The sequence below is a fragment of the Suricata suricatta genome, chromosome 1 (assembly GCF_006229205.1).
Source record: "Suricata suricatta isolate VVHF042 chromosome 1, meerkat_22Aug2017_6uvM2_HiC, whole genome shotgun sequence".
NCBI classification, from domain to species: Eukaryota; Metazoa; Chordata; class Mammalia; order Carnivora; family Herpestidae; genus Suricata; species Suricata suricatta.
In genome coordinates, this window is record NC_043700.1 from 181,705,938 (window position 1) to 181,719,763 (window position 13,826).

The 13,826-nt window shown below is 42.1% G+C and overlaps 1 long non-coding RNA gene across 3 annotated transcripts in view; it reads left to right on the top strand.

Moving 5' to 3' along the window:
* The first annotated feature begins 3,940 nt into the window (after nucleotides 1-3,940).
* Nucleotides 3,941-13,826, top strand: part of LOC115285944 — a 35,362-nt gene continuing 25,476 nt past the window's right edge. For 2 of the 3 annotated variants that reach the window (XR_003905765.1, XR_003905763.1), the window contains exons 1-3: nucleotides 3,941-4,132; nucleotides 6,330-6,455; nucleotides 8,384-8,762. This is a non-coding gene — a long non-coding RNA (uncharacterized LOC115285944). The remainder of the gene's footprint in view (nucleotides 4,133-6,329; nucleotides 6,456-8,383; nucleotides 8,763-13,826) is intronic. The other variant, XR_003905766.1, reaches the window with a different exon arrangement.

Consider the following 13,826-nt stretch of genomic DNA (forward strand, 5'->3'; position numbering starts at 1 on the left):
CCAACCATAGTTAGACACCTAAGATACCACGAGAGACAGTGACCAGGTGACTTTCCCCTGTGGACTTCGCTTCAGCCAGGTCTTAGTAGAGGGGTGGGGTTACCTAACAGAATCTTGAAAAACAAGTTAAACTTCAGGTTACAATGTTCCTTACTGAGTTACATTCTTAGGGTCTTTTCAGATTGCCCAATCTTTAATTATTCACCAGAGTGGGAGTTTAAACCAAACCTATATACAGTAAGCTCTCTGATGTCTTATAAGTTGACTTATTACATTTCATAAGTTGACCTATAACACGCTCCAGGCGTCAGCCAGGCTGCATCTCTTCTGGGGGCTCAAGTAGAGAAGAATCTGCCTCCAGATTCGCTCGTAGTGTTGGCAGAATTCATTTCTTCGTGGCTGTTGGACAGGGAGCTTCATCTTTCTTCTGGGCGTTGGTGGGAGGCCACTGGGCTCCAAGATGTCTCCTGTGGTTCTTTGCCACGTGGCCCCTGTGTGGGCAGCTCACATGTGGCTCCTGGCTTCCCCAGGGCCAGCAGGAGGGGGAGAATCCCTAAAGCAAGTCAGCGAGCAGGATGGAGGCTTACAGAAAGTACAGAGCGGTGGGAAGGACATCCCATGACCTCTGCCAATTCTCCTGGTAGAAACAAGTCCCAGGAGCTGCCATCCCCCAGAGGTCGCAGACACGGGGCGACAGGGGCATTGGGGGTCCCTTTCTGTCTGTCTGCCACACTAGATTAAGCTGCAAATAGGGGTATTGAGCCTAGGAGGGGCCTTGAAGATAAAACAGCCCAGTGCTGCCCCAGACTGAGCTAAACAAACAAAGGAAGGGGGTTCGAAAAACAAAAACAACAAAAAGGAACATCCCTGCGCCCCTCTCCAGAATCGTCGTCTCTCAGAGGTGGGGTCCAGGCCATTGTGGTTGAAAAACAAAACCAAACAATCCAGAGTGATTAAAACGTGACGCAAAAGTACTGATGTTGTCTAAATCCCACCTTTTAGAACCGAGACACTGGGGCTCAGCGTGGCACAGTGACTAACCCCAAATCACACAGGACATCAGAGCACAGCCAAGCCTAGACCTCGGGGATCCTTGATTTCAGTTTGTGCTTTTTCTGTTATACTGTGCTGCCTTCTTAATTTGGAATTGTGAACTAAACTACTTCTTCACAATCTGTGGGGGGAAGAAATCTTCAGAAACAAACTACTTACTTTCCGTGGCGGGTCAGAGCTGGCATTTGTTCCCAGCTCCTGGCCTCGGTGATGTCACAGTGGGAGCTCAAAACTGGCCGTGCTGGAAACAGTCACACCAGGGGAATTGGCAAATGAGGTGAGTCCGGCTTCCCACCACCCCCTCCTTCTTGGGGGGCAGGTCCAGCTTTACCAGCATTCCACTGGCTATTTGACTCTTAAAAGTGCCGAATATATTTTTACAATCGATGTTGTATGATTATGTCCTTTTTTGGCCAAAATGCAAATAGAGTTAAGAACATTAAAGGTATGAGTGATAATGCAGCACGTGTCTTCCGTCTTAGACTGACGCCATATTAAGGACTGTTCAGTGCAGGACGAAATGAACCGTTTTGTTCATTCTTGTCTCCAAAGTTAGTGTGCACTTTTGGCCTCGCAGTACAGTTGTTCATTGATCTTCAGAGCAGAATTCACCTTCCGTTTTTCTCCCATTTCCAGTCACGATTTCTCGCCCCACCATCTTTGTCCTACTGACTCTGTAAGATATGCCATAGATTGAATTCTAGGCGCATCTCTGCACTCCAGATTCCTGACAGAGAAGCATGTGGGGCCCTTTATCTGATCCTCTGGGCACAGTCTTTCTATGTCAGGGAGAAGAAAGCTGGGATGCTGTTTACGGAAAATAAAATCTGTGGGGTTGACAGAGTGAAGTTTTCCACCTTCTTCTGCCCTGAGGGGGCCTTGAGGAAGTGTTTCTGTCAGTTCTGTTTCACAGCTATGAAGTGTCACTTTGAGCTTTGATTTCATGGGATCTCCTGGCCTGAAGCCCCAGGACTGGGCGGAAAGCAGGACTGCGTCTGAAAACAGTTCTGAGGAATTTTCCCTTGATGTGAGAGGTTTGCTCATTCTGTGGCTTGCCGGTGCTTTTGACTCCAAATTGTGAACCACGAAGTTCGTATAGATCTTTCTCCTTCCCCTCCTACTTATTGATCTTCAGCTGCTGTGCTCTTCTCCCTTTGTCTTTGAGGGAAGTCAGTTAGGAGAAAGAGGCAGCATGGCTTAACTGAAAAAGCACAGGTTTGATGTCAGACAGAGCTGCACGGCTCCGCCACTTACCCGGGGCGTGACCCCAGGGCCAGTCTGCTCTCTGAGCCTCAGTCTTGGAAAATGGAGCCGATAATACCTGTTCTTCAAGGTGATTTCTGTTGGGAGGATAAATGAAAATTACATGTAAAAAGATGAGCTCTGGGCCGGGCACACAGCAAGAACAGTGAACGGTAGTTCCCTCTAGTGGATATGTCCTGTAATAGCAGTAGCAAATATTATTACTATTTACAATTTTTATGAATATTCACTACTCTTCAATTTACATGCATTTATTTCATTTCACCTTTGCAACAATTTTCTGTAGTTTAGGAGATTAAATTTAATGTTCTCGATGAAGCTTTTATTGATAATTTAATCTAAGATTATCCTACCTACCCATCATGACATCCCAATGCCTTAATATAGATACATATTTTTTTGCAGCACTTAACATTATACAGAATTATATCATTTTTCTGTTACATACTTCTGTCAGGGTCTATCTGTTGAAATATAAGATTAAATGAGAGAAGCAGCTTTGTTTTGATTTCAGTTGTACCTCCGGTACCTGGCATGTAACAGATAATAAATATTCCTTGAATGAATGGTGGAAGCACTATTAGTATCTTCATTTGGCCCCAGGAGGAAATACAAACTTAGATATGTTCAATGAGTGGTCCTACGTTAGGGAGCGAGTAACAAATGGAAGAAACCTGTGTTGGAATCCATTTTGTTGGGCTCTAGAATCTGTGCACTTGATTATCACCCGACCCGGGCTTGTGTCCCATGGGTGAAGTGTTTAGAGAGAGCCCATGTGTTTCTTGAAGACTTTACTAAGCTGCATTATATACTCAGCACTGTCTTAGGGAATATGAGATAAAAAAAAAAAGAAGCCTAATTCCAAGATCTTTGTTTTGAAAGAGCACCTCACATTCTGGGAAAATAAAGTGTGCCTCATCAAATAGAGAATAGCACAAGAATATACTTGATTAAGTGCTCAGGGGTGAAGAGGAGAGTAAGTGGCCATATGTACTCCCTCAGAGGTCAGACAATAGGCGCTCAGCCAGAGTTGTTTTTGTTTCTAAGCCCTTTTAAGTCATTTATTCATTTATTTAGCAAACATTAAATACCTACTGGTTGCCATTCACTATACATGTTATGCACTTTGAGTATACAGAGACATTAGTGATGGTCCTCCCCTCTTGAGGATCTCATGATTCATGGGAAACACAGACATATGCATCATAAGTATGCTGCAAGGTATTAGGTATAATTATAAAGATTTTCATAGGGCATTGGGTACACCCCAGGTAGAGAGAACAGACAGGGTGGCTAGTAGCCAAGGACCAGCTGATGAAGTGCCATTTTTGCAACGTTAGGGACTTTTGGCTTTGTGCTTAGGTTAGTGCTTTTTTTTTTTTTTAATGTTTATTTATTTTTGAGAGAGCGAGAGCGAGAGAGAGAGAGAGACAGAGAGAGAGAAGATGCGATCAAAGGAGGCGCAGAGAAAGAGGGAGACAGAGGATCCCAAGAGGGATCTGTGCTGACAGATCATGAATTGTGATTCATGAATTGTGAGATCATGACCTGAACTGAAGTCAGACGCTTAACTGACTGAGCCATCCAGGCACCCCGTCTAGGTTAGTGCTTCTTAGGTGGAGGCGATTTTGCACCCCTCTAGGAAACAATGTCTGGAGACGATTTTGATTGATTTAACTCAGGAGATGCTACCAGCATCTAGTAAAACAGGAATGTGGCTGAACTCCTTCATGGAAAGGACAACTGCCCACAACAGAATTTTCTGGTCCAGACATCAGTAGTTGCAGGGTTGAGAAATCCTGCCTTAGAAAGGAAGGTAGGTTGTTGCAGGGCCTTAAATGAGTGAATGGCACATTTTGTGTTAGACAAGCTGCATGGAGGGTAAATTAGAAGGTGGTAAGCCTGGAGACAAGAGGTTAGATTCCTGTAGAAGTACCATGAATGTCTGGACTAGAGTCTTTGTAGTGGGCAGGGAGAAAGGAGTTGGAAGATTTAGTGATTGGATGTGAGTGGTCAGATTTCTGCCTTGTCTGGTCCAGCCATTACCTGCAGTCAACCCAATAATAAGAATAGATATTGGTCAGAAGCAATGAGTAAGTAAGCAGACTTGAGCTACTCATGGGTTATCTAGGCAGAGACATCCATCAGGCACTGAGTACGCAAATTTGAATCTTAGGAAACATGGTTTAGGAGTCATCAGCTTAGAGTAGTGGATGAAAGCTAAAAGTGTATTAGCTCATCCAGGGAGAATGTGTAAAATGAAAACAGCAGCAGGTTCAGAATATTCCTCTCAGAAATATATGCAATAAAGGGGCAAATAGAATGAGAAGAACCCTTGAAAGAAACCAAGGGGCAATATTCTGAGAGGTAGGAGGGTTAGGGAAAGGGGTGTCATGGAAGCTTAGGGACAAGAGAGGGTTGCATGAAGAAACGAATGCTCCAGAGAGTCCAATGTTGCTGACAGTTCCTAAGTGAAGAATTAAAAGCATTTATTGAGTTTGGCAATTCAGAAAACATGGGTGACTTTGAAGAAGGCATTCCATTAATTATATGGTAGCAGAAGACAAATTACAGGGAGTTGAGTAGTGAATGAAAATCATAGAAGTGCAGATAAGAGAGAGTGCTTTCTAGAAGTTTGGCAGTATAGGGAAAGAGAGAAGTATGTAAAGTTAAAGTGCATTGCAGAGAACTTACATCAATTTGGTCATGCCTAACTCCTTGGTTCCTTTTGGTTAATAACAGTAGTCATCAGAATGTTGGTATGTGTGAGGGTGATCACTATTCTCTTACATTCTTATTGCCAGCTTATAATGAAAGCAATGGTTAGACCAGATTCTGACACACTTACAAGTATTTATTCACCAAACATATATTATCCAGCAGGCAAAACAATGCATTCAAATATTCTTAAAGACTCATCAACTCCCAACCTTCTGAACTTCTCAGTGATGACGTTCACTTTGTTGTTGTGTTTAAAATTAAAAAAAATTTAAAATATTTATTTATTTTTGAGAGACAGAGAGACAGAGCGTGAGCAGGGGAAGGGCAAAGAGAGAAGGAGACATAGAATTTGAAGCAGGCTTCAGGCTCCGAGCTGTCAGTACAGAGCCTGATGCAGGGCTCCAACTCACGAACTGCGAGATCATGACCTGAACCAAAGTTGGCCGCTTAACCAACTGAGCCGCCCAGGTGCCCCACCTTCACTTTGATAAAAGGTTCATGTGAGGCTTACTTAGCGGCATTCCAGAGGTACAATTCTTATTAGCAGGGAACCAAAAATTCTCTAACCCAGTGGGTGGACACTGTTAGGAATCAGATCTCTACACCATTTCTAAAAGTAGAGGTTTGTGAGGGTCTTTCTCTCTCTTCTTTTCTAAAAAGGTTTTTATTTATTTATTTATTTTAAGGGCCGGGGAGAGAAAGAACAAGGTGAGGGGTAGAGAGAGAGTAAGAGAGAGAGGGACAGAATCCCAAGCAGGTTCTGTGCTCAGCCCAATGCAGTGAGATGGACAGTGAGAAGCAGTCATGGACAGTGAGATCATGACCTGGGCTGAAATCAGGAGTCGGATATTCAACTGACTGAGCCACTCAGGTGCCCCTGGGAGGGTCATACCCTCTATTCAGGCATGGTTGGTGTACTGGGTTGAATAGTGTCCCCCCCAAATTCAATTCTACTCAGAACCTCAGAGTGTGACCTTATTTGGAAGTGTGCCTTTACATTTTTAAAAATGATTTGTTTATTTTTGAGAGAGAGAGAGAGAGAGAGAGAGAGAGAGAGAGAGAGAGAGAGAGAACACGAGCAAGGGAGTGTCAGAGAGAGGGAGACACAGGATCCATAGACAGGAACAGTGAGAACTGTGAGATTATGACCTGAGCCAAAGTCGGACACTTAACTGACTGAGCCACCCAGGTGCCCCGGAAATGTGCCTTTACATTTACTACTACATTGTAATTAGCTGAAGTCATCCTGGATTAGAGTACTGTGTTCCCTCAGTGACTGTTGTCTTCATAAGAAGGCCACGTGAAGATAGTGAGACACCAGGGAGAAGGATATAAGAGTGGAAGCAGAATCTGCAGTGATGCAACTATAAGACAAGAAACACCAAGGATTGCAGGGAGCCACTAGAAGCTAGGAAGAAGTAAGTAAGAATTCTTCTCTGTGGAGTTTAGAAGGAGCATGTCTCTGCTGCCATCTTGGTTTCTGATTTTTACTCTCCGTAACTGTACTTTGTGGTACTTTGTTATGGCAACCCTAGCAAAGTAATATAGTTCCGAGTGCCTCTAAAATAGTTAAGCCAATTCACATATCTTCTTAAATACCATAAATTTCACCAATGAGGGTCCATTTCTAATATCCATGATGTTAATTACCAAACCACTAATTTCCCCGGTGATAGCTCATTCCTGACCTTCATTATGTTAATTATCAAAGCATCTGGTGTTAACTGAGACAGGGTAATGGAAGTGCTCCTATAGGAGTCTCCTCCGGAGTGTGAGCTGCCTGTTAGCATGCTACTGCATTTTCGCTAAGCACACATGTTGTGCTGCATTTCCATGCTAAAGCTTTCTTTCTATAAAGTTTATTTATTTATTTTGAGAGATACAGACAGAGTGCCAGCAGAGAAAGGGGAGACCAAGACGGAAGGAGAGAATCCCAAGCAGGCTCCATATTGTCAGTGCAGAGCCTGACACGGGGCTCGAACCCATGAAATTATGAGATCAGGATCTAAGCTGAAAAGAACAGTTGGATGTTTAATGAACGGAACCACCCAGGCACGCCTATATACTGAAGCATTTTAAGTTGCAGACACCATTGGCACAGGAAGTCTGTATTCTAGAATGGGCAAGATGTGGGCTTAGAGTGGAAATTTCAGAGGTGGGAAAGACCTGCAAGGCTCAGAAGAAAGTGACAGCAGTAACTGTATTACCCTCCAACCTTTCCAATTAGTGGAATCACCAGGAGTCTCTTCATGTGTCTCTCTCTTTTTCACTTTTGCTAGAAAATCATCTTCTTTTTCCCTTTTCAGTTCAGTTATACATTCTAAAAAATCATAGTTTCAACTGATATGACATAGGGAATTCCTGTTTGCCTGGACCTTTCCCGGATTTAGCATTGGAATTCCCACATCATGGGACCCCCCCCCCCCGCCCCAGTCCCAGGCTCATAGGGACAGTTGGTCACTATTTCCATATTTGCTTGAATAGAATTCCCTGCCTCTTTTCTGTCTTACCTTCCATATTTTAAAATTAACTAATAGGATCTTGTTACTTCCCGTCTCCTGAACCAGGGCAGTTTAGTGGTGTTGGGTCCCAGGGAAGGAGGGGTGGGGAGAGGAGATACCATGTGAGGACATACTGGTAACTAGACAGCATAATTCTGTCCTGTGGCTTGCTGCCACAGATAGGTGACAGGTGACTTCTGAAACTATCCCAAAGTCATAGCAGGAGGAGGCCATTGACTGGTTTCATTAATTTGCTGAATTCCTCAATCTTAGATCTAAGTTAAAGGACACTGGTCAGACATTCTTACAATCTGTAATATAGATGGATTGATCTGTAAATGGATATGTTCCAGGTGAATATAAAAATTTTGCATGTTTTCCCTTGGTAGTTATCCTTTCTTGCCCCTGAATGTAATTTCTTTCCTTTTTAAAAAATGTTTATTTATTTTTGAGAAACAGAGAGAGAGACTGTGAGCAGGGAAGAGGCAGAGAGAGAGGGAGACACAGAATCCAAAGCAGGTTCCAGGCTCTGAGCTGTCAGCACAGAGCAAACATAGGGCTCTAACCTGTGAACTGTGAGATCACAGCCTGAGTGGAAGTTGGCTGCTTAACTGACCGAGCCACCCAGGTGCCCTGGTAATTTCTAATTTGTATTGAACTTAACTACTTGGAAAGCAATTGATGACTAGGCAGTAGGACAAAAGACTTTTGAGCAGCCAAAGAGGGGACACCAATTAAATATAGTAAATTCATGTAACTTAATTGAAGAACGCTTTAGGCCCTCACTCTTTGTCTATAGATTGTTGTTTTACACACAATTCAAAGACGTATGTTATTTTTTTTAGGCTTTCAGAGATGTGGAAGTGGGCAGTGTGGATGCTACTAGAAGGCAGTCCCGTGGGAGGTAGAGGTGCCCCCACTGCCCAAGAGCACAAAAGAGACAGAAAAATTGTTATGCACAGAATGCACAGTGGTTTGGAGGCATATAATGCTACACCACTTGAACCGATCTGAGAGCATCATGGTGGTAACAACAAGGGTGATATTGATCATACAGAAATACAGCCCTAACGAGGAGATTCTCCTTGCGAAGCAAAAGGCCAGAACCTGACAAGCTCACGCTGCGAAGTCTCACGGAGCCAGCTAACTGATCCTCCCCGATGGCACTCTGCCTTTGTGCCTCCTCCCCCGCCAAACTTCAGTGGAATCTCCAAAGGAACTGATGTGAGTATTGGAGAAGATAGGAGAAAACAGGAAAACGATGTAAAACAATCTTTTAAGTAATTTAGGTACAGACTGTGATCTGTAGCAACTAAACTGCAGAGGAGAACAAGAATGGCAGGACAATATTAATGCTTTCCAATTTGGAAAGTAATAATTTGTAGATTTTATGGCATTTGGAAGCAAGGATGCAGCTGTATCACCAAACTTATTTGGGCAGGAGCGTGTGTGACACAATTTGGCCAAGAGCCCTAGGCAAACTACAATAACAGTTTAGAGATATGGATTAAACTGAGGATCTTACTATGTGCAATAATTTTCCCAAAGCTTGATGTCTGATCTGATGGCACTCAACTGGGACTTCAGAAATCCATGGACTTGTTGAGTGGGATGGGCACAGCTCCAGGCTTTGGGGGTTCCTCACCATTTCCCAACCACTGAACCCTTTCATATCTTCATGGTTTTTCCACTTTTGATCTCTCTTCTGTGATATCTTCCTCCACTTTCCATCCGGTAAAATCTTTCTCAACATTAGGATACAGCTCCCATGTCTCTTCTAAGCCTTTCCCAAGTTGGCTTGTAATTTATCTGTTTATATATCTGTCCCTTTCACTAGATCAAGGTCCAATGTTTTTTTTTTTTTTTTTTTTTTTTCAGAAAAGGGGCAGATAGTAAATATTTTAGCCTTTTGGTTTAGCTGGTCTCTGTTGCACCTACTTCACTGTGCATAAGCAGCCGTAGGGAATACATAAATGAGTGGGTGTCATTGTTTTCCAAGAAACCTTTATTTATGGACACTGAAATTTGAGTTTCACATAATTTTCATATATCACAAAATACACTTTTAATTTTTCTTTTCATGTTTGTTTTTGAGAGGAGGGGGCAGAGAGAGGCAGATAGAATCTGAAGCAGGCTCCAGGCTCTGAGCTGTCAGCACAAAGTCAGACGCGCAACTGATTGAGCCATCCAGGCACCCCCTTTTTTAAACTTATTGTTTATTTTTTAAACCACTTAAAATTTAAAAATTATTCTTAACCTGCAGGGCATCCAAAAACAGGCAGCAGAGCAGATTTGGCCAACAGGTTCCAGTTTTCTGTGCCAGTGTTCTATTGCTGTGTAACAAGTACTATAACCTTAGCATCTGAAAACCATATACATGATTTCAATCTATGTGGGTCAGGAGGTTAGGCACGACTTAGCTGGGTCTTCTACTCAGAGTCTTAAAAGGTTACAGTCAATGTTTTGACCAGGCTATGATTTTCATGAGGGGGCTTGACTATTTCTGGGCCCATTTAGATTGTTGGCCAAGTTCATTTCCTGTGGCTGTAGGAAAGGGGTCCCCTATTTTTTCCTGATAGTCAGCTGTAGTTCCTTGCTATGTGGGCTTCTGAACATGGCTCTCCTTCCTGAAACCAGCAAGAAGAGATCTTATACAATGTAACCTAATTATAGAGAGTGACATTCCCCAACACTTTTGCCTATAGTATTGATTAGAAACAAGTCACAGGTCTTGCCTGCACTCAGGCAGGAGATTATACAAGGTTATGAATATCAGAAAGTGGGATCATGGGCAGTATCACCTTAGAGTCTAGCTATTACACCAACCCCTGCACTAGTTGATGAGTTCTGGAGATAGCAGCTGTGGAGGTGACTATGAATCATTTTGATATCCTCAGCCTTTGCCCAAGGTCCAGCACATAATGAGTGCCAGTAAATGTTTATTGAAAGAATGCATGGGTGGTTGCTTACACACAGCCAAAATGGTAGAATGGAATTCTTGTAATTCAAGGTTGTTGATAACACTAAGACGTGTTTGTGAGAAATAGAGTTTTAAGCAGAAAAGCTAAATTTGGCTGACATTCTTGGATTTGGATTTACAGTTAGATCAGTTTCATCAGGTATCAAAAGAACTTTCCATGTGGTGAGTAATTAGTTATTCAAACCACACTCCAGTCAATCAGCATAAAAACATGACCAAAATAAGAGAATTTATTTTAAAGTTCTAAACATGATGCTGGTACAGTGAAAAATTTCCAGAAGCAGTTTTCCAAGACATAACAAAGGTAGCTTCTCTGGTGTTTATTTTCTTAAATAAATGTAGCTAAAAATGAGGTGAATTTTTATTTAAATTTAGGATACATACTTTCAGCAATAATAGGAAGTATGTAAGAGAGAACTAGAATGTGAAGTCATGAGGCCAAAAGAAAAAAAAATTCTACTGTAGTAGGTGTCTATAGAGTGAACTTGACTGTGGGCAAAAGTTTCCAAGCTTCAAAACTTTCCCCAAAGCCACAGTTACTGAGAATTTTTTTAATTGGAACACATGGAATCACAATCTTAACACCTGTTTCATCTGCCAACTTTTATCAAACACCTAAGTCTATTGCCATCTATTGTGATTTCTGTTGCATTATCTAATTACCTATCTATCTCTTCAACTTCTGTTTTATGGTTCACCTGATTATTTCCTTTCCCATTTGGAGAAGGATTTGGGGTGAGAGTTCCTTTTTATGTGGTTTATTTTGCATCCTGAATGGAACAGATGGTTTCTCTAAATGCACATCTGGTCGTGGACTATAAAAGAGCTCAAACTGGGCTCTGCCAATGGAAAGCAAGACTTGGCTTCCCTTTGTCTTTTGGGGAAATATCCTCTTTTACTGTGATTAAGAAAAGTCTTCTTGGGGCACCTGGGGGGCTCAGTCAGTTGGTCGTCCAACTTTGGCTCAGGTTATGGTCTTGCGGTTCAAGAGTTCGAGCCCTCTGTCAGCACAGAGCCTGGAGCCTGCTTAAGATTCTGTGTCTCCCTCTCTCTCTGCCTCTTCCCCGCTCATTCTCTGTCTCTCTCTCCTTCAAAAATAAATAAACATTAAAAAATTAAAAAAAGAAAAATATTTTCTTGATAACTAAGTCATAAAAGTCAGAGCCTAACTGTTTAGATTCAAATAGTCCAATGACTTTTATTAGCTTTTACACGAGTTGCTTTGGGTCACAATGTTGCCAACTTTGCCCTTAGCATCACCTACACAACTCAGTGAGGGAGAATGGACAGTGCCAAGGACGGAGGGTCAGAGATTTGGGTTACAGCTTGGGTTCTGATCTTGACCACTTCATTTCTCTAGGCCTGTCCCCACATCTGTTGAGATGACTGAATAGGTCATCTTTAATGCTTCTTCAAACTCAACCTCTAGAATTCAAGGGTTATCTTCAGAATTTATACAAATATTTGCTGAGTGCCAATAATTTCTAGGTCTGTTTTTGTTCATTTTGGAAAATTAGTGGGTTATTTTTGCCTAAATAAAATGCATATACCACTAAAATTATGACTTTATTAATGCAGTTCACACAGGGAAAATCCCTTTTTTATTATATACCTCTAATTATCTATCTCCTAACCAAACACACCAAAACAGTGTGTATTTAATGAGGTTTTTGGTAAAATAATGTTGCTTGGGGATTTCATTATTATATAATAATAAACCAGATTATCCCATGCTAGGCATACAACTGTGAGTAATGGGCTCACACGGGCTCTTCCTAACTTAAATCCATCCTCCACATGGCTGTTGATGTGAATGAAACATGTAAGATGTTTCACATCACTTTGAAACTCTTCAGTATTGTCCTTGGTTTTATCTATTTACTCAACAATAAGTAATACTCAGGTATTTATTGTGTGTTTATTATATGCCAATCATTGAGATTGACACAGGGATACAAAGTGAACAAGACAGATATGGTGCTTACATTTCTAGTGGAAGCATTCAGGTAATAAATAGGCAAACAGCAAATAAACTAGATTTTTTTTTCAGGTTGCTGTAAGTGCTTGAAAGGAATAGAGCAATATGTGAGATAGTTAATCTTGGTCCAGCTTTACCAATGTGATTGGGACATCTTTTCTGGAAAAAGTGCTGTTTAAACTGACCATTGAGGGGTGCCTGGGTGGCTCAGTGGGTTAAGTGTCCAACTTTGGCTCAGGTCATGATCTCTTGGTTCATGGATTCAAGCCCACTTTGGGTTCTGTGTTGACAGCTCAGAACTTGGAGTCTGCTTCAGATTCTGTGTCTCCTCTCTCTGCCCCTCCTCTGCTCATACTCTGTCTCTCAAAAATGAAAAAACATTATAAATTTTTTTTTAGCTATGAGGCTTATCTAATCCTAATTAACCTAAATCCCCACCCCCAAATATCATCACACTGGGGGTTAGGGTTTCAACATGAATTTAGGGTGGGGGACATAGTTCAGTCCATAGCACTGCCTAACTTTCCCTCATTCAGATTCCCTGGTACTTCCTCAAAAAGACATTTTAGATTCTCCAGAAGGCCAAGGGCTCAGCTACTGTTCTTTCAGACTAAAAGCACCTGGCACACATATGGATCTGCCGATACAGAGTATTATGTTCAAGCCCCTTGTTTACAAGGGCAGGGGCTGTGTTGGATTTGTTACTATGTTTATTTATGTTATTTATTTTTAAAAATTTTTAACGTTTTTATTATTGAGAGACAGAGAGAGACAGAGCATGAGCATGGGAGGGGCAGAAAGAGGGGGAGACACAGAGTCTGAAGCAGGCTCAGGTTCTGAGCTGTCAGCACAGAGTCCAAAGTAGGGCTATGGACTCACAAACTGTGAGATAATGACCTGAGCCGAAGTCTGACGCCTAACCGACTGAGTCACCCAGGCGGCCCTATTACTATATTTCTAGTTTATAGCACACAGTAGGCTTTTAAAGTGCTGGTAGATCTCCAGAAAAAACTAGTTGAGGGCACAAAACCATGGATAGATCGTAATACAGTCTGATCAGTGCATTGGTAGGTTCAAGGTGCACAGAGGAAAGATTATTAAATCTGGCACCCAGGGAGTGGAAAGATAATTTTGGAGGGACTCTGACTGCAGAGCTGGAATTTGGAGGGTGTTTATGAATTGGTCCATAAGAACTGGTGTGCGTTAGTGTATGCGGGCGGGAGGAAGAGAGGGGATGCTGTAATGGGGACAGGAAAGCCATTTTAGTACTTCATGTGGTATTGAAACATAAGATGGGATATGTCACAATCCCTGCCATTGAGAGGTGCCT